Here is a 24585-nt window from a genome sequence, read left to right as displayed (position 1 = left end):
ATGCTAATAATTTATTATGGAAATGCCTCATGGAAGCACTTGAACTTACCCCTGCATCTTACAGATATATCTGTCTGTTGGTGAAGTGTATGCCAGCGTTGGCATTTCTCGTGAGTGCTGGCGTGACCCACAACACAGCCTCTGTGGTACCAGAGGGCCCTATACTGTCTTCAAAGGCATTTGGTTCAGTGCATTAAAAAAAGTTCATTCATTCAATCACTAATTCATTCATGTACTCAACACATGATTATATATGCCCACTATGTACCAGGCTTTGGTCTGGTGCTAGAGATAGAGTTATTAACAAGACAGAACAAGTCCCTGCTTTCATGGAGCAGTTTTTTTTTTTTTTTTTTTTTTTTTTTGAGACGGAGCCCAGGCTGGAGTGCAGTGTCGTGGTCTCGGCTCAGTGCAACCTCTGCCCTCCACCTCCTGGGTTCAAGCGATTCTCCTGCCTCAGCCTCCCAAGTAGCTGGGACTATAGGCACACGCCACCATGCCCAGCTAATTTTTGTATTTTTTTTAGTAGAGATAGGGTTTTACCATATTGGCCAGGCTGGTCTCAGACTCCTGACCTTGTGATCCACTTGCCTCGGCCTCCCAAAGTGTTGGGATTACAGGCGTGAACCACCATACCCAGCCCAGAATGATATTCTTAACATACGGACTTTTGCAAGGAAGAGTGGCAGTGGCAGCATTGTATGGGGAGCTCTGATTCTCATTTATGCAAGATGTGTAATGCCTTTCTAGAGAATAGTGTTGCTACTTATAGCTCGGGCTTGGAGATAAGACCCACCACTCTGCAGGTCCACTTGAACTTCTTTGTAAGCCCACTTGAGCTAATCTGGAAGAGTTTCAAGCTTTGGTACCCTATTTGCCTACAGCTGGGTACAAAACCGCATATTAGGTATGATTTTAGGGCTATTGTCAAGGTCCCCTGGAGGTGGATGGACTGAAGACATCTCTTCTACTGGTAGCTTTTTCTCTTTAAAACATTCTTTTATTGTATCTCACTCAAAAGGCTAGCTGTTTATTTATACTTTAGTGTGAGATTCCATTTGTTTCTTTACAAGGTTTTGATAAGGGTCTAAGGCTACTAGATGCCAGTTTAGTGAGGGAGGGCACTCTGGGGGGAAGTAAGCAGGTATATGGGGCTAAAATCAAAAGATTGAAGCACCTCCAGTTGGACCTACTTAACAATTTTGCTTAGCCTTGAACCCTTGGCCTCTCTGATAATTAGTTTTCTAATTTTTTTTTTTTTTGAGATGGAGTCTTGTTCTGTTGCCCAGGCTGGAGTGCAATGGCATGATCTCAGCTCAGTGCAACCTCTGCCTCCCAGGTTCAAATGATTTTTGTGCCTCAGCCACCCCAGTAGCTGGGATTACAAGCGTGTGTCACCACACTCATGTAATTTTTGAATTTTTATTAGAGACAGAGGTTCGCCATGTTGGCTAGGCTGGCTTGAACTCCTGGCCTCAAGCAATCCACTTGCGTCCACCTCCCAAAGTGCTGGGAGTACAGAAGTAAGCCATTATGCCCAGCCTCGTTTCCTAATTTTAAAAATGAAATTGTTGGAGTAGATCATCACAGTCCCTTTTAGTTAAGTCTGCTCACTGGGTAGCTTTGTACCTAACTGCCCAGCTGCCCAGGCTTTGGTGTTTTTCCCCATTCTGTGCTTCGGTGAGGAGATCCTGTGTTTTCTTTCCGTTTGTTTTGCCAGAAAGAGCTCTCTGTGGCAACATAGAAAATATCAACTCACTGATTTCCCCAGAAAGGGAAGAGTCCACAGCTTCAGAATGGTATCTGCCCTGGTGTCTGCATTCTGGTCAGGCAGCTGTGTTCAGTGTCTGTGCTCCTGGGCTGGGGTGCTTATCTGTAGTAGCCAGACGGGCCTGAGCGCCCACAGTTAAGTTACGTTTACATAGTGGAGAGGTGAGCAAGCAGATAGTCTGAAGCAAGTAGAAAGAACACTCAGGTCAAGATTTCCCAGAGGAAAGATTTTGAACCATCGTCAGTTAAAAAGAACAGAATCTTCTCTTCTTAAGATCACCGGAAAATACATAGCCAGGGAGATCCCAAGTATCGTGGAAGCAACCTAATTATTGATACCTCCTATTTGCTTAGCATTTTGTGCTTTTTAAAATGGGTCTCATTTCATATCTCATCTGATCTTAAATATCCTGTGAGATAAGCAGGTCAGAAATTATCGTTATTATTATTTTTTGAGACAGAGTCTCATTCTGTTGCCCAGGCTGGAGTACAGTGGCGTGATCTTGGCTCACTGCAACTTCCACCTTCTGGGTTCGAGCAATTCTCCTTCCTCAGCCTCCCAAGTAGTGGAGATTACAGGTATGCGCCACCATGCCCAGCTAATTTTTGTATTTTTACTAGAGATGGGGTTTTGCCATGTGTTAGCCAGGCTGGTCTCGAACTAATCTCAGGTAATCCACCAGCTTTGGCCTCCCAAAGTGCTGGGATTATAGGCGTGAGCTATCTCGCCTGGCCAGCAGGTCAGAAATTAGTAATCCCATTTAAAGTATGAGAAAACTGAAGCATTAGGTAGGCTAAGTGACATGGCCAAGGTCACATAGTTAATAGGGCAGGATCAGAATTTAGAATGCATGCTTTTTCTTTTAAAAACAACTTTATTCAGGTATAATTTGTGTGCAATAAAATTCACTATTTGAAACCTATAGTTCAATGAGTTTTGACAAATAGTATTTATACTTGTGTAGCCACAATTATAATCAATAGGTTGAACATTTCTATCACCTGAAAAAGTCCCTTCATGTTCCTTGGCTTTAATCTTCCTCTTTCCTTTCCCAAGTCCTCCTATCTTTTGATGTCTAATGCAATGCTCTTTTCACTGTCCCACACTCAAACTTGACAGCCCTTCAGCCATATCCTTCTGGAGACAGTCCTGGCTGCCGACCAGCCCACCTCATCATGTTGAGTTATGAGAGTGAATGGGAAGTTAGTGGGTTGGTTACTCCATTGTTAGTTCCTTCCTTCCCTTCTTTTACCAGCTCCAGGCTATAGAAAAATTATGTGGGTTCTCCTTCCCAGGAAAGCTTGAAAAACAGGACACCAGCTCACCTGTCTGCTCTTGCTTCCTGGTAGCCTGCTGCGGGGGAGGGGTGTGAGTGAGCAGGAGGTGGTGGGGCAGCGGACTAGGCAACCTCTAGAGGATGCTCTACTTCTGTATCTGTACTTCTGTCTGCTCAGTCTCCTCCTTAGAAACCAGCTAGCTCTCTGCTGCCTAGCTGCAGTTCCCCAAGGCTTTAAGCAGTCTGAATTCCATATCCGATGAATGAATCCCAAAGGTGTTGAAGATCCCAGTTCTGAAAAATGAGCAAACCCCAAGTTTTATAGTAGAAACTTTCACAGCAGATCAGGTCCTAGACAGATCCCTCCCTCTGTAACTGAGTTAGGTTTTAAAGGGAGATATTCCCCATTATACTGTTCCTAAGTCCTAGATTTTGACTGTAGTGTTCGGGACATTCCGGAGAGTCACAGTGTTTACCCAGGTGCTGGACCAGAGTTGCTCCCTGGTATTGCTGTGTGGCATCCAGCAGGTTGGGAGCCTGTTCCTTTTCATAGCCAGCTTTGCCTCCAGACCAGCAAGATGGAAGATAGGTGCCTTCACTAAGCCCCTCAGGTGGCCACAGGATATGATCCAGAATGGTGGTCTCTACTTTTCTATTTGCTCCCATTTAGCCACCCAGTTTGGGAGCAGCCCTGTGCTATTATGATTATCTCTTTCATTCATTTTGGGCTATTTGAGTTTTTAGGGCCCTTTCCTGTCCATTGTCTCCTGTTCTTCTCAATAAGTTTGATATCTTCTGTTAGAGTAGATCTAAGACAGCTGCAAGGACAGAACAGACTCAGATTTCTTCTCTGCAAAGGCTCATCTTAAATCTTGGGCCCTATGGTATTGATTTTCTTCTAGTTATCTCTACAAATTTCTCTGGCTTTGCTGAAGGGGGAAAAAAATCACCAGACTGCATGCTTGAGCTTCAGGTTTCTCCTTAGCTGGCAACCTCAACCAGAAAAAAATTCTTTTTGAGAGCACTGAGCCTCAGGCACTAGTTTTGCCCTGTACTCCCCAGTGTCTAGCTCTTAGCAGCTGGTGGCCATCCCTGGCCTCCATCTTTACTTTGCTGCATACCTCAGCTTGGTAAGTCCTTGATATTGAGTCCTTGACCTTACTGCCATCTTCTTTCCCCTGCGGGGGCCTCTTGAATATGGGGAGCTTAGAAAATAATGGGCTTTCTGTGTTTTGTCTACCAGCAAAGCTGGGTACCTGAATCCTCATGTGACAGTGCTGCATGGCTGACTCCAGTATTCTTCAGGAGACACAGTAGCAGAAATAAAGACTTAGTTGAAAGCCCCAAGTGTGTATATCTGAAGTGTTAATACAGAGATGGGGACAGAGAGCTGCTCATGTCTGCAAAGCGGGACAGTCCCACTTTTGCAGAGGTGACAGTCCATAGCAATGCTGTCTCTTCCATTTCCCATTGGGGTTAAGTTTCCAAAGGTCCATGAAGGTTTTATTCGTTTTTATGCCCCAAGAGAACTTTCCACAGTAATGAAAGAAATGTTAATAACTGCAGGAAATGGGTAAGATTATAGATGGCCAAGGAAAGTGGCAAGGAACAAAAAAAGACAATGTATTTTAAAGGAAAACTTTTTGGAGCTATTTCATGGATGCTGCTGGTCACCTGGGGAAATCTTGGATTTATTTGACAGTTCCCATTTTCCACTTAGGCTTCATGAATACCCTCCCCAAGGAGCTGTGGCTGAGCTCCCAGTCCCCAGGACCAAATTGAGCTGCTGCAGCTGGGAAGCAGATTGGCGCAGCCCTCCTCAAAGAGTTCACAGCCCTGTGGTTATTTCCTGTCTTTTTCCCCTTGTATATTCCTCTTTGCAGCTTGTATCTTCCTTTTCTACAGGAAATCTCAGCCGCCTAGCTCACAGCTTCACCTGGGCCTGATTGGGCTGCTGTCTCCTTCCTTTATTCTTCATAGCCCTTAATCACTTCTCATTCTTGGCCTCCCTGGGAGGGAGGGAAGAAGGGTTTTGTTCTGATGCTGGCCTCTTGGAAGGGCTGTATCCCACCAAGACAGATGGCTGCCTAGCCTATATTTTTAACTGTCTCTGGGGAAGAAGATTCCACAACCTATTTTGAAACCTGTTTCATTGATTGACAGCTTTCAAATTAGGAATTTCTTGCTGATACCTGACATAAAATTTGACAGCTATAGTTAAAACTCATTTCCTTTCGTTTCTTTGAAATCATAGATTTTGGGAAAGAGAGGGATTTTTGAAGTCATCTAGGCCTACCCCTAATGAAGAAAATAAGTTGAAGTTGAAACTGAGAATGCCTCCTCATTCTCTCATTGAGGATCCCATCAGTTTTGGGATCTGCCTTTGAAATCACACATTTGGGTATACCATTCTGTAAAAATCAATTTAATTTTCGGGGAAAAAACAAGTGATTCTGGAGTTGGAAGTTTAGAGTGCGAGGCATTAACGACTTACTCTATTTTGCTTCTAGTGAGAAAGTTAGATGATGCTTATAGAATTACCTTGCCTCTATTGGCAGAGAATAAAAATAAACTGAGCTCTCCATATACAAAGGCTTCCCCAGTTCTCTTCCTTTCACTCATACCAATGCCTGTCTTTAAAGAAAAAAAAAAAGGTTATTTTTCTCTCCTCCATCAGTGGGATTCTCTGTATTTTAAATATCTAAGACTAATGTCAGGTGACTCAAATTCCACTGAGGTCTCCCTTTTTACTTGTCTTTCTGCTGCTGCAGACTTCTCTTGACATGAGACTCTGCTGCTTCTCTTGACCAACTGCATCTCGATGGCAGAACACTGGTGAGAAGCTAATGATGTCAGTGTGTGGAATCTTGTTATGTGGTATAGAAGTCCAGCATTCTAGGCAAATAAACCAAAAGGTATTAGACTGACTATAAAGGGGTTTTGGGAAGGGATCTTACTCCTCTTTGATAGTTGGTACTTGTACCTTTTCTCAACACCTGTGACACTGTTTTTTCCAGAGATAGCATCGCATGTCAAGTTGGAACATCAGTTGCTTGGATCAACCATTAAGTGTGTATCCAGACCTGTGACCAAAACTGAGGTGGCATTTGGGACATCCTTCACCTTTTGGGCTGTGCTTCAGGCCATGAGTAGTTAGTGTATAGCTCATGTTCACGGGCATTAGCATCTCAGTCTTTTGAAATACGGCTAAAATTTAGTATTCCACCTGCACTTGATCTACTTGAGAAGTATTTAACAGGTCTATTTTATAAAATCCCAGGGCAGCCTTTTCTGCTACCTGGTTGGATTGAGCTACGTGAATATAAACTCATTTTGCTATCAAACTGAGAAATAGGCAGGTATACTGGAAACACCTTCTTATTTGGGTCAATTGGACTAGTAATTGGTCAGTTAATTCCAAAAGTCAGTTAAAACAGAGAGTCTTTAAAAACGAAGACAAAACAATTCTCTAGCATTTTATTTATTTTAATTTTTTTGAGACAGGGTCTCTCTGTGATTTCTCCAGCTGGTCTCTAACTCCTAGGCTCAAGCCATCCTACAGTCAGCCTCCTGAGTAGCTGGGATTACAGGCACACGTCATCATCCAGTTAGCATTTTATTTTAACTTAAAAATATGTAAATGCCAGCCTGGCCAACATGTTGAACCCCATCTCTATAAAAAAAAAATACAAAAATTAGCCAGGCGGGTGGCAGGTGCCCATAATCCCAGCTACTCGGGAGGCTGAGGCACGAGAATCGCTTGAACCTGGGAGGCAAAGGTTGCAGTGAGCCGAGATCACACCACTGCACTCCAGCCTGGGCGAAAGAGTGAGACCCTGTCTCAGGAAAAAAAAAAAAAAAAAATTAAATGTACACATATTCACAAATCTTTTATGTGGGCCAGGGCTTTTCTTAAAGTATAGGTCCTTCAAGTAGAGTTCTTTGACTTTCTTTCATAAATTATACACTTAACATTTGATCTGTGATTTCCAGTTTCAGTTTAAGTGAACCAAGTTCTGAAATACATTTGAGAAATGAAGGGCAGAGTTCCTCCAGATTTTTAAGCTCTGCTACTACAACCTTTTACTGTTGTCTTGCCCATATCTAATTCAGCAGCATTTTTTTTTTTTACCAACTTGCCTTCAAGTTTTTTCCAAGCATTCAACCTCTTTCATAGAAATATCTATTTTTACACTCACATTTCACTGGTTTGTATTATATAATAATTTAATATGTAATTAAAATAACAAGTATACCTATTATGAACTAACTACTGACCCTGAAGCAGCCAACCTGGCTGGTGGGAGTAAATGTGAGTAATACACAACCAGCCTCCAGTGTGCTATGCAACTTAGCCAGTTTATTTTGAAGAGTAGTTGAAGTATGTCACGTAAGTTGGCAAGTCAGTTAAGAAAGTATCACCTGTATATCTCTCTCCTTTTTGCATCCACTGATTGCTATGGGAATTTTATCTTAGCACCTGTTATCATAATTCTTCTGTTAGACTATAAGCTTTCGGATGGCAGGGCCCTTGTCTTACTTATCTGGGTATCTCCAGTGTCTCCTGATATAGCGTCTGGTCTATAGTAGGTGCTCAGAAGTACTAACTATATATATATATATATATATATATATATATACACATATATATGAATGTATCTTTTAATTATATGTGTACATGTATGTATATATTCATGTATCATGTACCATACACACATATACTTAGTTCAGTGCTATATATTTGTTGGTGCCAAACAGCTCTTTATTGAATAGATGGATATATGTGTGTATTACATAATGTACTCAAAATCCAAATGAGAACCTATAGAGTATCTATTGTTTAGGATTTTTGCCATACTGGTTCCTTGTGTTTGCATGAGAAACTGAAAATTGACTGTGGAGCTTTTGGGCTTGGATTGGAACAATGTGTCTTTTAGGAAGATTACTCTTTTAATAATAACTAAAACTCATTCTTAGAATAATAAAAATCATATCAGTACTAAGTAATATTTATCGACTGCTTACAATGTGCCAGGCAGTATGCTAAGTGTATGTTATCTTAGTTCATATCCATAGCCCTTCAGGGGTCTTCAGAAGACACAGCAAGGCATGTTGTGTTATTATTTCCATTTTTAGATGAGGACTCTTTGGGAGACAGCAAGGAGGTGGTACAAGGTCTAATCTTTGAACAGTTGAGAAATGGGTAGTTTGTTTTCATAGTGCTGCTTCTTATTTTCAGGGTTGGGGGCCCTTCTAGGCGGGGTGAAAGGAACCCTTACGTCTAGAGACTGCCTAGAGGGAGAAACTGACACTTGCTTTTGGCTTTCTGGGAACCAGGGTAGGTACTCTGTTGATTCCAGAGAATTAATAGGATCCTGTGACTGGGCATTGGGCAGAGTGTTTGAATAGCTTCTGGCCATGGTAGGTAAAGCCAAAGTGGCAGTGAAAACAAGCTACTATGGGACATTAGACCCTGCCTGTCACTTTCTTCCCAGGCCACTCCCTTGTTGGAGGGCCCTTCTGAAACTTCTCTTGCTCTGTAGTCTGGATGCTTGTGAACAAGCTGCTTGCAGGTGCCAAAACAAACAGCTGTGTGGGTCTCAGGGCCTGGGCTGGAAGCTGGGCAGAGGGTGGAAGGGCTCCATTTGGGAGCAACGTTGATGGAAGTAATTTTTCCAGCTGAGGCATGGGGTTGGTTCTGAGCTGAATTTAAGAGAAGCCTATGGTCTTTTGTACTTCCACACTTTTGGGACCCAGCAGATACTACAAATGCAATCTTTACAAATCCACTCACTGCCAGAAATGAATCTAAAAAAGTGCTAATCTGTGGGCCTCTTGGTCAGGAAGGTGACAGCAGTGGCAACAGCAGAAAAACAAATCAAACAAACAAAATGCCTGTGGGCTGGCAAACAGAATCTCTTTGCAAGGTTCATTCTGAATGTCAGACTCTTCCCTTTTTTGTAGGTTGGAAGGAGGCAGCAGCAAAGAGAAAGAGAAAGCAGTTGGAGGCCACCTTCTTTAGTCCCCCTTCCCCAAAGAAGAGTAGTAGCTAGTATTGTGGTTGGCATTAAATTGATATAAAGACACCCTGACCTGGAAGTTAAATGAAAAGATTTTTTTTCTTTCTTTTTTGAGACAGAGTCTTTTTCTGTCACCCAGGCTGGAATGCAGTGGCATGATCTTGGCTCACTGCAACCTCCGCCTCCAGGGTTCAAGCAGTTCTTGTGCCTCAGCCTCCCGAGTAGCTGGGACTACAGGCATGCGCCACCATGCCGGGCTAACTTTTGTATTTTTAGTAGAGATGGGGTTTCACCGTGTTGGCCAGGCTAGTCTTGAACTCCCAACCTCAGGTGATCCGCCTGCCTCAGCCTCCCAAAGTGCTGGGAATTATAGGCATGAGCCACTGCTCTCAGCCAAATGAAAAGATTTTGATGTACTTTTAGCCAGAGGGAGTTTATGCTGCTGTGTAGCCAGTTTTTCCACATGTCTGCAGCAGTTACAATTTTTGACAGGTATCTTGAGAAGAGTATAGATTTTGATAGAGGAAGTAACTTTATTAGCAAGACTGATTTCATGTTAGAATGAATTCTCTGGGTCTTTTTCGAGTTACTTTATGTTCCTTAAAAAGAAAGACATTGGGCCGGGCACGGTGGCTTACGCCTGTAATCCCAGCACTTTGGGAGGCCAAGGCGGGCGGATCATGAGGTCAGGAGTTAGAGACCAGCCTGACCAACATGGTGAAACTCCGTCTGTACTAAAAATACAAAAAAATTAGCTGGGCGTGGTGGTGTGTGCCTGTAATCCCAGCTACTCAGGAGGCTGAGGCAGGAGAGCTGCTTGAACCCAGGGGGCGGAGGTTGCAACAAACTGAGATTGCACCATTGCATTCCAGCCTGGCGACAGAGACAACGTATCACAAAAAAAAAAAGACCTTGACTGGTCTTGGCAGTCTTTGGGTTTTATTGAGAACAATTGTGTAGAGTTGGCCAACTCAGGAATTCTAGACTAGGGAGAGAATTTTGCAGAGCTGTTGAGCATGTCTGTGGAAATGTGCTGTACTCATCACTATAGAATGGTTCTCCAGTTTGGCTATAAACTCATGGAGCTGGCTCCTTGAAATGCTAGCATCCTAGCCATGCATGCATGCAAGCAAGCAGAATTTGTTCATGTCTAGGCCATATGTGGATGTCAGTCTTCTTCAGTTTCATATCCGGTTTCTGCTTGCCTGAGTTAGAAATTAAGTCATCCGGCACTCACAAAACCTCTGGCCTTAGAGGCCTAAAAACAAAATCAAAACAAACATAGCAACTATCCCACACCACCTTAGTGAGGTGGATATTATTGTCCTCTTTTCAGAGGTGAGGAAACTAAGGCTCAGAAATTAAGATACGTGCTCGCGGTCACACAGGTCCTAGAAACTGGGATCCAGGATCCCAAAGTCTGCCTCTAAAGCCTGTGCTTTTCCCATAGGGCTGCTGAACCTGACGTTTGCACTTCTTCCATTCCTTGGAAGTAAATTGAAATGGGTTTGGGTTGGCGCTGTGGCTCACACCTGTAATCCCACCACTTTGGGAGGCTGAGGTGGGTGGATTGCTTGAGCCCAGGAGTTTGAGACCAGCCTGGGAAACATAAGGAGACACCATCTCTACAAATAATTTAAAAATGAGCTGGACTTGGTGGTGCCCACCTGTTGTCCCAGCTACTTGGGAGGCTGAGGCCGGAGGATCACCTAAGCCCGGGAGGTGGAGGCTACGGTGAGCTGTGATCATGCCTCGACACTCTGACCTGGGTAAGAGAGCAAGACCCTGTCTCAGAAATAAGCTAACAACAACAACAACAACAACAAAACCCCTAAAAAACAAAAGAAATGGGTTTGAGAGAGAAGAAGAGAGAGAGAAACTTAACTGTGGGTGTTCGTAATTAGGTAGTCGTGGAGGACCACCTACCATCAGATGGGAGTGGCTACCCCTTTTGTTTTCATTTATGCAGACAGACTTCCTTTTCTACATCTGCTTGTTGTACCGAGTAGAAATAAGGATGCTGCAATAGAGCAGAGGAGCTAAACGTGACTTCCTCTGACTTACATAATAAAATAAGAATCTCCCCAGTGGCCCTTTTCCTGTCTGCTGGTCACTGTGATGAAGTGGGCCACCCTAGGGACAGCTTCACTTAAGGGCCTCCCCAGGGTTATCAGGTCCACAAAGGGTCTTGGGATCAAATGTGCAGCTAAATTGATGAGATCAATTCATTAGGATAAAGACTTCTACTTCCAAACAGTATGGTGCTTGGGTCAGTGTCTCTTTAGAAGTTAATGTAGAGATAAAAAATTTCATATTAGGGAGAGCTCTGTGCTGCCCTTTCCCAAAGCTTTGGTTATTTGATGGGAGGGCAAGACTTCTTGAACCTGCGTCAGAATATTCAGCTTTGACAGATGAGGGTTTTTCTTGAGGTTAGTTTTGTACCTACTGTTTCTTTTAGAAATGATTGCTCTATGGGTTTAAAAGGTGACCCAAATGACTTTTTATTATTATTATTATTATTTTTTAACTCTGGGAGGAGTTTGCGTGTGTGTTTGTGTGTATGTGTGTTTTCTCTCTTTCAACTCTGACCACCTGGCAGTCAGCCTAATCTCTGCTCTCGTGTTGACACTTTAATTCAACATTTAATTACCTATCTTGGTATCCATATGAATTTGATTTTTTTTGGCTTTTTTTGAACTCATAAAAGGCATCCTAGTTCCTAGAGGGCAATAGTGCCCATCTTCCCCCATCCCCCGGTGGACACTCTTTTCCAAAAGACACGTGGTACCCCTCACACCTGAGCTGTGGTGGTTGGGTTTGTCCCCTTTGCTTTTGTTTGCAGAACGCCTTTACACCTTTTGCACTTGACGGTTCTGTTGTACTTGTAAGGAAAATCAGTTGAAATAAAAAGAGATTAAATTGAGAGACAAAAAGATGCTGCCATACTCCCAGTTAGAGGCAGACTTTAGTCTATATTTTCAGATTTATTTTGATTATATAGTCTCCCCACCGCCACCCCCTGGCTGCTTTTCTTTGTAGTTCTGTAATCAGGAGTCTGTTATTCTCTTTCCAGTGCTATAATTAATAGTCTGGTCTAAAATATAAAACCTGATTTTTTTTTTTTTTTTTTTTTTTTTTTTTTGAGACGGAGTCTTGCTCTGTCTCCCAGGCTGGAGTGCAGTGGCTGGATCTCAGCTCACTGCAACCTCCGCCTCCCGGGTTCACGCCATTCTCCTGCCTCAGCCTCCCGAGTAGCTGGGACTATAGGCGCCCGCCACCTCGCCCGGCTAATTTTTTGTATTTTAGTAGAGACGGGGTTTCACCGTGTTAGCCAGGATGGTCTCGATCTCCTGACCTCATGATCCGCCCGTCTCGGCCTCCCAAAGTGCTGGGATTACAGGCTTGAGCCACCGTGCCCGGCCAAAAACCTGAAAGTTATTAATGGAAATGTCACTACTCACCTCTTTTTTACAGAGGCTACTTGGCCTCTAAGTCATTGAGTCTTTGGAAAAACATCATTTAGCATTGACTGTGTGCAAGAACTGTGCTGTATGCTGGGGATTTAAAGACAAATAAATAGGGTTCCTGCCTCTGAGCGTGCATCATCTCACTAGTGAGGCTCACATACAAACAACCAGGCAGAATTCAGTGTCATTGAGAAATGTTATAATTGAGTTATATATAGGGTTCTTATTTTGTGCTTCTCTGTAGAGTAGTAGTTTCCATACTGTGTGGTATTTGCCTGTTCACTTGCCTGTACCATGTCTCTTGAGGGCCAGGAACAAATATGGATATAGACATGGAACCATGAGCAAATAGATGCTTCTTAATAATGCTAGGCCTGTCTTACAATGTGTTCCATAGTGGAGCCACCTGTGAAACAATGGATTTTGCCTTCTTGTTTGTTAACTAAATGCCTGATTTGCTTTTTAGGATTCTATTAGGTTAAATCATATGACATTACCATTTTGTTGATAATTTCACGTGATTCCATGTAATAAAAAGAGATCAATTTTACAGACTTCTGGTTTTCTTTAAGTTTAGGTCATGCACAGAGGTGAAGTTCTGCACAGGTACTGGGCATCCTATATGTATTTCCACTAGGTTACTATTTCTGAGTGTGAGTCTCTATTTGGAACTTCAGAGAGGGAGCCTGTGGCCCAGCTATTCCTGTGTCACTCAGCTCTGGCGTGGAATTCTTCTGGGTAGTGCCTTTTTGTAGTCTGGACAGGGAATAAAACTGCTGCTTTGTGCCCATTTATAAATATTTGCATTTACCTTGGAGAATGTACAAGACCCGGGCTTCATGCATGTGTGAGAGAAAATAGCAAGTGAAAAGGATGTGTACACAGCAGCATGAATGGGGTGCTATTCTTAGCTGGGGCTCTAACCTAGAGAACAGGAAACAAGATGCTTCTGAATGTGGACTACGGCTGCCCTATGCTAGAGCCAAGAGGCTTCGAGTCATAGGGAAACTCATGACAGTTGCTAGTGTCCTTCAGACCTTCCTCTTTTGTAGAAAGTTTCATTCTTGGTGCATCTCAGACTGAGATGGAGGAGGGGGTGGCTCTCTTTTCTAAGGAATCTAGAGAGAAAGGGCAGATGTAGTCTTGAGCAGTGGGCTTCTCAGCTGTGCTGCTTCTTCCATAGAGACAATCTGGATCTATTTGGTTGATGGAGCAGCTCCTCTCATTCTGAGTGGGTTTAGCATTTGAGAAATAGTGGGGTACCTTGGCTGACTGGACTAAACCTTCTTTGGCAATTTATGATAAATGCTCTCTGATTTATTGTTTATTCTTTCACATTAAGGTTGAACCTGATCTGCCTTTGAAAGTTAAAGAGCAGGACTAGGACTAGAAATGCCTGATGTATACTGTAGCACACAGCGGAGTGTCGTCCATTTTTTAGTCACTTGGTGACTACTGATTAATTGATTTGAATATGTCAATGTCTGGCAATTGGACCAATTACTCAGCTTCCCTATCTGATGGTGTGGTTGATAGAAATGTTTCCAGGTGGCATTTTCCCACAGGATTAGGATGGTGGTAGCATTAGCCAGGATCTCTTTTGTCACTACCACTGTTACTGAATGATCTGTATTTTGAACTTCCTTGACTTAGTATTATACATCCAGCCCCTACCCTAAATGCTTATTATTTAATATTGACAACTTACAGGTTAATGTTTTAAAACTTTTTTTTTTTTTTTTTTAAGATGGAGTCATGCTCCGTCACCCAGGCTGGAGTGCAATGGTGCAGCCTCAGCTCACTGCAACCTCTGCCTCCTAGGTGCAAGTGATTTTCCTGCCTCAGCCTCCCGAGTAGCTGGGATTACAGGTGCCTGCACCATGCCCAGCTAATTTCTGTATTTTTAGTAGAGACAGGGTTTCACCTGGTTGGCCAGGCTGGTCTCAAACTCCTGACCTCAGGTGATCCACCCGCCTCGACCTCCCAAAGTGTTGGGATTATAGGTGTGAGCTACCGCGCCCGGCAAAACAGCGTATCTTTAATTAGAACCCAACATGAGATGGTATTTCTTCAAAGAGGGCCTGAAATTGGTGGTATTACCTCCAAGCGAACTCTATGAAAGGGATCGGGTCTGTATATAAACCATTTAATTTCTCCATTTCTCTAAATGGGAAAAAAAAATTTTGTTTTTTGTTTTTTTTCTTTTTTACTCAGAACACCAAGTCCATTCAACCACCTCAAAAGAGGTTATAGCTAGGGCGCCCCTCTTAGAAGAAAAGACATTTTTTTCCTTTAAAATTGGTGCATGGAAGCTTAGAGCCTCATTTCACTGTCTCTCCTGATGATATAGATTTATAAGAAATGAATATGGGGAAAATACTGGCTGTGGACTTGACTTGACAACTGTTAACTTGGTGAACAGCCTGTTCTTTTTCATGTTAACTGTGTACTTTGACTATTCAAGATCCCCATACTTCTCATTTGTCGTGCCACATCATTGCTGCAAGTTAGCCTCCTTAGATAAGATACATAGCAGTTAGCTGTCTTCGCCTGATGGGGAGGAATAGGGTAGAGAAAAGAATGTGACCAGTTGTTGTCAACTTCTCTGTGGAAGTGGTAACCATGTCAGAGCCAGGCCCTGGAGACCTGGCTTGGAAAAGCATGAAGTTTTCCTACCAGGGACTTGTTTGCTTTTTCCTTCCTCCAAACAGATTTATTGAATATAGCAAAATTCTGTATACAAAGTGACCTGGACCTGCTGCTTCAAAACATGGTCCTTTCTTACTAATATCTTGATAGTCGGTCCATAGAGCATTAGAAAGCAATTGACTCTCAAATAAATAGAAAACTGTCCAATGCACATTAAATGAATGGCCTAACTACTGGAACTTTAGTAGTTCTATAAGGTAATTAACATAGGTAGGATCGAGTTCCTGTGACAGGCTGCTGAAGAACAGATATGAGGCGTCAAGAGGCCATTTTGTGCACTGCCACTGTGATGCCATCATATTTCTGGATCATAATGTTCCCATTATCTGATTCTAGACACATCACAGGAATGTCAGTGGAGTCAGAGGTTAGCTTAGCTGCTTGCTGGGCTAGAGCAGATATCACTCGAGCATGCTCGTCTGACAGGGTCCCACGGTAACCCAGATTAAGTCCTTGTGAATCTGTGCACAGGACTCCAACAATGGAGGGATTCTTCACTGTGCCTTCCAAGTGCTGCTCCAAGGTTGCCTCCATCCCACCCACCGACCACCCGGGCTCAGAACCCAGCGACACGGCACATCCTTCACCAGCACAGACCTCAGTCACTTCCCTACCGGGGGCTTCTGTAGAGCCCTAGACCTTTCCATCTTAGTGCTGAGTTAAATGAGTCACATAGCCTTCAGGTAAAGTTATTTCCAAGGGATTGTGAGAATGTGCCCAGCTTGGTTTGGACTGTGTCACACTTACTTGTACTGTCTTATCTTTGCTACTAATTTGTGTGTGTGTATGTGTTATTTTTCTTTTAATTATTGTTGATGATTTGAGTGATGCTAAAGGTTTTGATGATGGTAACTTTCTATAAGAGATGTAGATGCAAGAGGCCCAGAGAATTGATCTTGCCCTTCATCTGACACATTGTGACCAGTTTGTTGAACATGGTAAGGCCTGGAGTTGTCACTTCGAATGTGTTCTTAATCTGGGAAATTTGAAGAGGTCTGCGGCAGGGAGGCTGGTCAGGGAAGTAGCTTTGCAAAATAAAATCTTCATACTGATGCAATCGCAGGGAACTTGCCTTTGGGTTTGTGATTGCAAAGTGCTGAATCAGTCTTTGGTGTGGATACAGAATATTTGAAGCTAGTTGAAGTGTAGGGGTGTCAGGACAGGAGAAATGATGAGATGAAGGCTTATCAGAGGCTGAAGGTCACGTGATTTTTTCCTAGTAAAGGTTCCTTTGATGTGGAATTTATCTGTTTAGCCCACCTAATTGGAGTTGTGATCTGGTATCTGTCCCTGAAGACTCTGCTGTTGGCCCTGGACTACTTAATTCTCTTTGCTCACCAAATTGATGACGTAAGTTACAAGTTATGAGATTTAATGTTTAGAGTATGGTTTTGGATTATAGGTTCCTTGCATTCTTAAGTTAGCAGTTAGCAGAAAGAAACCAAGAGAAGTAGCATGGTACAAACAAAACCCCAAATAAGTGCTAGTGTTAGAGAGACCTGGGTTCAAATCTTAGCTGCGCCACATGTTTTATCATGAGAGTAAATTGCTTAATCTCCCAGAACCTCAGTGTTCTTGTTGCTAAATGTGCACAAAATAACTAGCTATCTTATAGGGAAGTTGTGAAGTTAGAGTGAGTGAAGGTGACATGTCTAGTAAGGGCCTGGCATGTAGAAGCACACAATCAGCTTTAGCTGTTTCTGTTATTAGCAGTGGACTTAGCACTGTGTAAATCTGTCCCTCCATGCTTCCCACTTGCCCATTTGTCAAATGGACTTGACATTCCTTGCTCAATGGTTGACAGGGAGCCAAGTGAGATATCTGAGCTGTTGGGGATGGATGTGTATCTCAAGATCCTGGCATCCAGACTGGGGCTCTACAAGTTGCACTATATTTGCAAGTTGTAGCAGAACTATATTAAAAACATGCCCTGCCTGTTTCCCCTTGTTGGTCCTCCCATTCAGAGAGGGGCTTTCTGGCCTTGTGCTTTAAATAGTCCTCAGATGGTAACGTGGATAGTAGATGAACACAATTCTTGTGAATCCATTTGCCTTGTGTTTGGGAGTTCTATTCTTAGACCACAATCACCGGAATAGAAAGCCTCTGACCCCACATCCAAACTGAAGCTATGTGGGCCTGGCTAATGGATTTCTTTGGGAAGCTGGGACAAAGGACTGGGTCTGCTTCTCTCATTGACTAGGCCAGGTATGGAGCAGTCCATTAAAAACCAGTCTCCTCCCAATTGTCTGGAGTTTATGAGCCTGGCTTACCTAGGATCATTTCTATGTTATGATCCTAATTAAAGTTCAGCTTGTTTACTCTGCTCCAAGCGAGGAGTTACAGGGGAATCAAGGCGGATAAGATGTTTATGGATGAACCCTGTTTCATTTTCCTCGGATCCACAATTAAAGAATTAACAGCACTTGTTATTTATTGAGCAGAACTGTGGGAGGGAGGAGGGCTTTAGTGCTTGTTTTGCTGCTTCTGTGAGCCCAGAGCTGCGCCAGCAGCATTTCACTTTTAATCCTTAGTATTGTTAGGCCTATACTTCCACCTATAGAGGTGGAAATTGAGGATCTTAACTTGCCCAGGGGTTCCTGATCACAAACAAACCTTCTACTACTTCATACCTTGAACACCATCTCTTCTAATAGATGGGCAACAGTATGGTCATTTCTGTGAAGATACTGGTGACTTAAAAGCATTACTAAATATTTATTAAACACTTGAATATAGTTATTATATATGTGAGAATGGATTCGCATCTAGGGCTCCTGACAGTATTTGTCAAGATGCTGGCCCCAAACCCTGAGTTTGTCATGTTATGTAGGCATATTTGGTTGCCCAACTCTGAAGCCAAATGATGCCAGGGAGAGGGAGCCTCCATACTGTGGGGGTGTTTCTAAGAGCAGCCAGATCCTTAATTATCCTACTAAAGACAGTGTCCTCGGTTTGTGGAGTGCCTTTCTGCAGGGAACCCCTGGAGCTACCAGAGAGGTGATCTCAGCCTCATAACATCCCTGTTAAGGTAGGAGGGGGCTGAAATCATTTGTTCTCCTTCACATTGAAGGGAGACTCAGGCACGGATGGGAGACAGAGGCACAGAAATTAAATAATTAGTCCAAGGTCACATCAAATGATTTCCAACTCAGCTGATGAATCTATCTAGATCTTGGTCTCCCAAATATTGCAGCTTCCCTTACAATGTAATTTGATCTCAAACACTTTACATGTCTTATTTTTCTTCCTCCTTTTTCTATTTTGGTAAATAAGATGTTTTTTACACCTACTGCCTGATTAATGTTGGGTTTTAATTTAGCCCTTCAAGATGATCAACGACTAACAGGAAACTGCTGCCAGAATGTAGTTTATAATGTACCCTTTTTCCTATGCTCAGTTTTCTGCTTCTATATATTGTACATTGTCAGTCTTTGTGGGTTAAGAACTTTGGGACTCTCAAGAGTCACCTTGACCGAGGAGCTTCTGCAGTTGGGAATTGTCACCTTTCTCAGAGCAGTGCTATTGGGAAAAAAAAATCTAGACATTTTTGTTCTCAACTTCACAGAGGAAGTGGAGCACATTCAAGGGTAGCCCATTAGCTTCTCCTGTAGGAATAGTATAGATTTGGCTTATTTTATTCCTTGTTTATTATAATATTATTATTCATAAGCATACCTTTTTAGTTACCCTCATGATTTAGTATCTGTAAGAACATGAGCTTACTGTTTGTGTAATATTTGTCCCTGTATTTTAGATGGGAGTTGCTGAGGTGGTGTAAGGTTTGGTGACTGCATCTGGCCTCTCAGGGAAATGGCCAGGTTGTTCAGATTCTTAGCTGTATTATCTGAAGTTGTCAGCGTCATTGCTTACTACTGTGAAATAAGTTATAAAGAGGAACTTTTAATAAAAATAAATAGATTCACTCAGGGGAGGGGTATTCATTGTTGGTGAAATATGTCTACTACCGGATGCTTTTTGGTCTCCCAATGACCTATCAAACTGCACATCTTTTGGCTTTGAATATATTCAGTTCTGCATTTATTCCATTCAAGATTTTTTGTATCCTCATTATGTGCGAAGTACTGGGTTGGATACTAGGTGACAGAGATGAAAAAATCCCTAGTCTTAGGATTCCACAGCGGATGTTGGACTTTAGTGCCGTTTAGCTTCATTAGGTTCTGCAGTAGTCCCAAGATTTTCCAAGATTGTCCTGTCCTCCAGTGTCCTATTGATTCAACTTCAGAATATATCCTAGACTCTGTCCCTCTTTACTCTTCACTGCTGTTGCCCTGGGCCCATCTGCCATCATCTCTCACCTGGATTATCTCAGTAGTTTCCCAACTGGTTTCCTTGTTTCCATTCTTGCCTCCTTCAGTCTACTCTCAATGTAACAGCTAGAACAATCCTTTTACAATGGAATTCAGATCATGTTTACCCCTCTGTTCAAATCCTCCAGTGACTTTCCATTTTTTATATGATCTGGCTCCTACTATCTGTCTCACTGAGTTTCCTACTACTTTCCTGCTCTTTCTCCTCTTAATAAACACTGGGCTCATGGTGTTTCCTTTAACATGCCAGGCATGCTTGACCCTGTCCTGTCTCAGGGCCTTGCTGTTCCCTCTGCCTGGAACATTCTTCCCATAGTGTCTGCATGGCTCACTCTCTCACTGCTTTGGATTGTTGCTCAAAAGTCACCTTATCAAAGGCCTTTCCCAAAGGATTAAAAATCATTCTACTATAAAGACACATGCATGTGTATGTTTATTGCAGCACTATTCACAATAGCAAAGACTTGGAACTAACCAAATGCCCATCAATGATAGACTGGATAAAGAAAATATGGCACGTAAACACCATGGAATACTATGCAGCCATAAAAAATAATGAGTTCTTGTCCTTTGCAGGGACATAGATGAAGCTGGAAGCCATTATTCTCAGCAAACTAACACAGGAACAGAAAACCGAACATCGCATGTTCTCACTCATAAGTGGGAGTTGAACAATGAGAACATATGGGCACAGGGAGGGGAATATCACACACCTGGGGCCTGTCGGGGGGTGGGAGGCAAGGGGAGGGATAGCATTAGGAGAAATACCTAATGTAGATTATGGGTTGATGGGTGCAACAAACCACCATGGCACATGTGTACCTATGTAACAAACCTGTACATTCTGCACATGTATCCCAGAACTTAAAGTATAATTAAAAAAAAAGAAAGAAAAAGAAAAAAAAAGCAACCTTATCAAGAACCTCTAGGCTACTCTGCATAAAACATACCCCACTTCATATTTCCTATTTGATATCTGACTTCCCCTCTTCCTTCACTAAAATGTAAGCTCCATAAGGGAAGGGATTTTGTCTGTTTTGTTCTGTTGTATCCCTAAATACCTAGAAGGTGCTTAGTAAATATTTGTTGGTTGAATGAATAAATCAGCCTATTACTTAATCAGTCAATGTCCTCTGTAAAAAGGACTTCCCATACCATTGGCACATATCTGTATGATGGCTGGTGTAGAGAGGGACATGGTCAGAGTGGCTCTGTCTGTGTGGAATAGTTTTCTTAGTATAATCCGAGAAGACTCCTATTGGGGTTAAGCCACAGATTTAGCCTTATTAGTACCACTCTTTAATCATAAAGTCAGAAGATGTTACGATTGGAAGGGATCTGGGGGACTGTTTGGTCCTCTTTTCTCATTATTGATGTGAGAATAATAGAGCCAGGCCGGGCGCGGTAGCTCTGTAATCCCAGCACTTTGGGAGGCCGAGGCGGGCGGATCACGAGGTCAGGAGATCGAGACCATCCTGGCTAACACGGTGAAACCCCGTCTCTACTAAAAAATACAAAAAACTAGCCGGGTGACGTGGCGGGCGCCTGTAGTCCCAGCTACTCGGGAGGCTGAGGCAGGAGAATGGCGTAAAACCTGGGAGGCGGAGCTTGCAGTGAGCTGAGATCTGGCCACTGCACTCCAGCCTGGGCGGCAGAGCGAGACTCCGTCTCAAAAAAAAAAAAAAAAAAGAGAATAACAGAGCCTAGAGAAAGTAAGTGAATTACTCACAGTCATAAATCTGTAGGGGTCAATCTGAAATTAGGCTTCTGACATCTGATTCTGTAGTCTTTCCTACATGTGTTCCCCCTGGCTGAGACAGTTCGTGGGCTTTCAGATTTGACAATTTTCTCTCCAGTCTCTAAAACAGGAGCTTTTATCTGGACATTCTAGGTTAGCATAGATGGACGATTCTAGGTTAGCATAATGTGTGGAAATCCCAAAGGGTGAGCACTGTGAATGGGAACTACCCCAGATGTGTCAGGAGCACCACAGGCACTCTCACTCTTCCAATGGCAGATGTGTAGGGTGGAAAGGAAACCAAAATCCAAAATCAAGACCCTTTGTCACTCCAGTTCTTTTCTTACATGTCACAGTCAAATGTCTCCATTTAAATTCAGATTTTTTGATGAATGGCCAGACCAGCTGCAGGCCCTTTGGGCCAGAAGCCTTGATCTCGCCAACTGTTCATTTTCTTGATGGACTTCCTTATTTCAGGCATTTGTGTGTAGCTGGTCTATTGTGGATTTGTCAGAGGGGTGTAGAGCTCACTCTTTGGGACAGTCATTCCTCCCCGTGCAGCATGTCCTGAAGCTGGCCTGCCTCCATCCTCTTTCTAAGTGTGTGAGGTCTTTTGTTAAACAGGGTAAAATGAGAGAGGACTCCTAAAGAGAGAAAAACTCTTCCAGCATTTGCTGGAACATGTTTGTGAACTGACCAAGATGTAATTGGGATGGCATAAAAAAAGACTTACATTTTGCTTAATTTCTTGCTGTCTGATTTGTGATATATGGTGCCCCAAATTGAGTTTAGAAGGAGCTTTGATCATATGTCAAGAAAGTGTCATATTTAATTCTACTCCCTGCGGCCTCTCTTACAATAACAGTCATGCATAAAGTCCATGGTTTTGCTGCATCTAGGTTTACTCAAGCAATGGCTCTGGACTTTCATGGTTTACACTGACATGTTTCTAGTTTGTATCTGAAATGTACTCTGAGGATGCTGACTTCTAGATAGCTATTTTTGGGTTAAGGGAAGTTCACGTCTCCTGAGTATAGTAGCCATACCACCTGGAGAGCTTCATTTTGGTTTGGTGACAAAATTTATTTTAGCTTAGTTTTCTTACATTAGGTGGGGAAAATAAGAAAGACTAGAAAAGTTTAGGGCATTTTTCTGAGACACTCAGCAAAACTATGAGGCCTAGAATTGAGAACTGGGTATTACTCTATAGATGATGTCTTTTCAAGCTGGGCTAGTGGACTTTCTGAGCAGCAGCTGCATTCTCCTCGTACATCTTCAGGTTTTGTAAAATTACCTTTAGCCCTCTAAGTGATCAAATCTGCCTCACTGTCACTCATGGGAGCCCTTGGTCTGGACAAGGTCGACCTGGAGTAGCTGAGTTCGAACAACTGAGGTGGCAGGAGGGGATCTCCCACTTGATTCTTTTTTTTTTTTTTCTTTGAGACAGAGTCTTGCTCTGTCACCCAGGCTGGGGTACAGTGGCGTGATCTCTGCTCACTGCAGCCTCTATCTCCCGGGTTCAAGTGATTCTCCTGCCTCCGCCTCCTAAGTAGCTGGGATTACAGGTGCCCACCACCATGCCTGGCTAATTTTTTTATTTGTAGTAGAGACGGGGTTTCGCCATGTGGGCCAGGCTGTTCTCCAACTCCTGACCTCAGGTGATCCACCCGCCTCAGCCTTCCAAAGTGCTGGGATTACAGACATGAGCCACCGTGCCCAGCTCTTATATATTTTTTTAATTGAAGAGTTAGAGAAGCAATCTCAAGGTCAGGACAACTCACCCTGAGGTCCTTCTCACTTGTCAGGGATTGTGCTGGATTCTAACTTAGGTTCTGCCATCAAACACAGAATGCCCTGATCCTTAGAGGCAGAGGCAGCTCTTCAGTCTATAGGGTAAATAACCAGGGAATGGAATTGTCACCAATTCTTATTTTGTATGCTGAAAGTTTTACTTTAAGATTTGGGCCTGCTTTTTTCTTTCTCTCTCTCTCTCTTTTTTTTTTTTTTTTTCCAGTAACAGTTTAAAATTGGTGCCTTAGACACAAGCAAAAGGATATTAGCCCTGCTTTGGAAATAGGTGTGAGCCCACATGTAATTTTTTAGTTTCTCCTCTCCCTTCACTTTTGGTCTCTTGGTAGTATGCTAATTGTATTCTTTTCTGCATCTTTTTTCCCCGTTCTTTGGCAGATATTATTACTTGTTTTGAAAGAGTAGATGAAGAGCTGTTTTAAGACTCTTTGAAAGGGTACAGTATGGATGACAGTCCTGGCTAAATGTAATCAGATCCAGGAAGCTGGAGTCAGTGTGAGCTGGAATCAGTTCAAATGAGCAAAGCACTGGCGCTCAGTGGCAGGAATACAAGTGACCACAAAGTGTTAAACACATCTGGAAAGGGATTCTGACATCATCCTGAAAATCTTTGGGGAATACATATAGCCTGTAGACCCATTCCTCTTTGACCCTATAAAGATTCTTTGAAGAGTAATACCCTGAGTGGTTTTCTGGCCAGCTTGCCTGCTCTTTTATCTTTGAGGAGATGGAAGGAGACAGTATGCCTGGTGGAGATCCACAGGCCCCAGAGGTGTATGGATTGTGCATTTGGAAGTGCTGAAGCTGAGAGACTGGGTCTCTTGGTGGACCCCAAGGGATCTGCTTTTCCTCTACTCATTGTCCCTACACAACTTTTCCTGGCAGCCGGCATTGCTGTTTAGATGGGTTGTTCTTTGCTGTTTAAGTTGTTTGGCAGTTGTGTGTCAGGATGCGGGTTTTCTGAATACTTTCCCAGCTGGTTACTTGAGTGGTGGTTAGGGAGGGGCTGTTCTGGGGCTGCTCTGGAGCTGTCGAGGTCGGGTGTCTGTCTGGATACTCACAGCTGGTCTATAGAGGAGAACGCTGTTCTCATTCTGCTGCCTTTGGTGGTGCTGTGTGTGGCTCTTTAGATGTGGGTGGAGATGAGTTGGGGGGGTTAATGAGATCTTTTTTGAGCTGCTTTTGATAAAGTAGTCTGCACTACAGGATTCATTGTGACTTTTCCCTTAACCTGTGCATACTTCTCTGCTAGCCCTTGTGAAAGAGAATTCAGCCCCTCTTGCCCTCTTGCTCTTTCGTTCTCTCTTGCCCTTCTGCCATGGGGTGATGCAGCAAGAAGACCCTCACCAGAGGCAGGTTCCTTGACCTTGGACTTCCTAGCCTCCAGAACTGCAAGAAATTCTTTTCTTTTCTTTTTTCTTTTCCCCTCCCTTCCTTCCTTCCTTCCTTCCTTCCTTCCTTCCTTCC

At 43.1% G+C, this 24585-nt stretch overlaps 1 protein-coding gene and 1 pseudogene across 7 annotated transcripts in view; one reads left to right on the top strand and one right to left on the bottom strand.

The window, feature by feature from the left end:
• Positions 1 to 24585, top strand: part of SRGAP2 (SLIT-ROBO Rho GTPase activating protein 2) — a 262672-nt gene that overhangs the window by 27901 nt on the left and 210186 nt on the right. The gene's annotated exons all lie outside the window — the stretch shown is intronic.
• On the bottom strand, positions 15470 to 15920 carry LOC108535153 (ragulator complex protein LAMTOR5 pseudogene; annotated as a pseudogene).

This window comes from Rhinopithecus bieti, unplaced genomic scaffold, assembly GCF_001698545.2.
Source record: "Rhinopithecus bieti isolate Rb0 unplaced genomic scaffold, ASM169854v2 scaffold_12049, whole genome shotgun sequence".
Classification (NCBI taxonomy): domain Eukaryota; kingdom Metazoa; phylum Chordata; class Mammalia; order Primates; family Cercopithecidae; genus Rhinopithecus; species Rhinopithecus bieti.
Note: the sequence above shows the minus strand (reverse complement) of the source record. Positions and strands in the feature narration are given on the sequence as shown.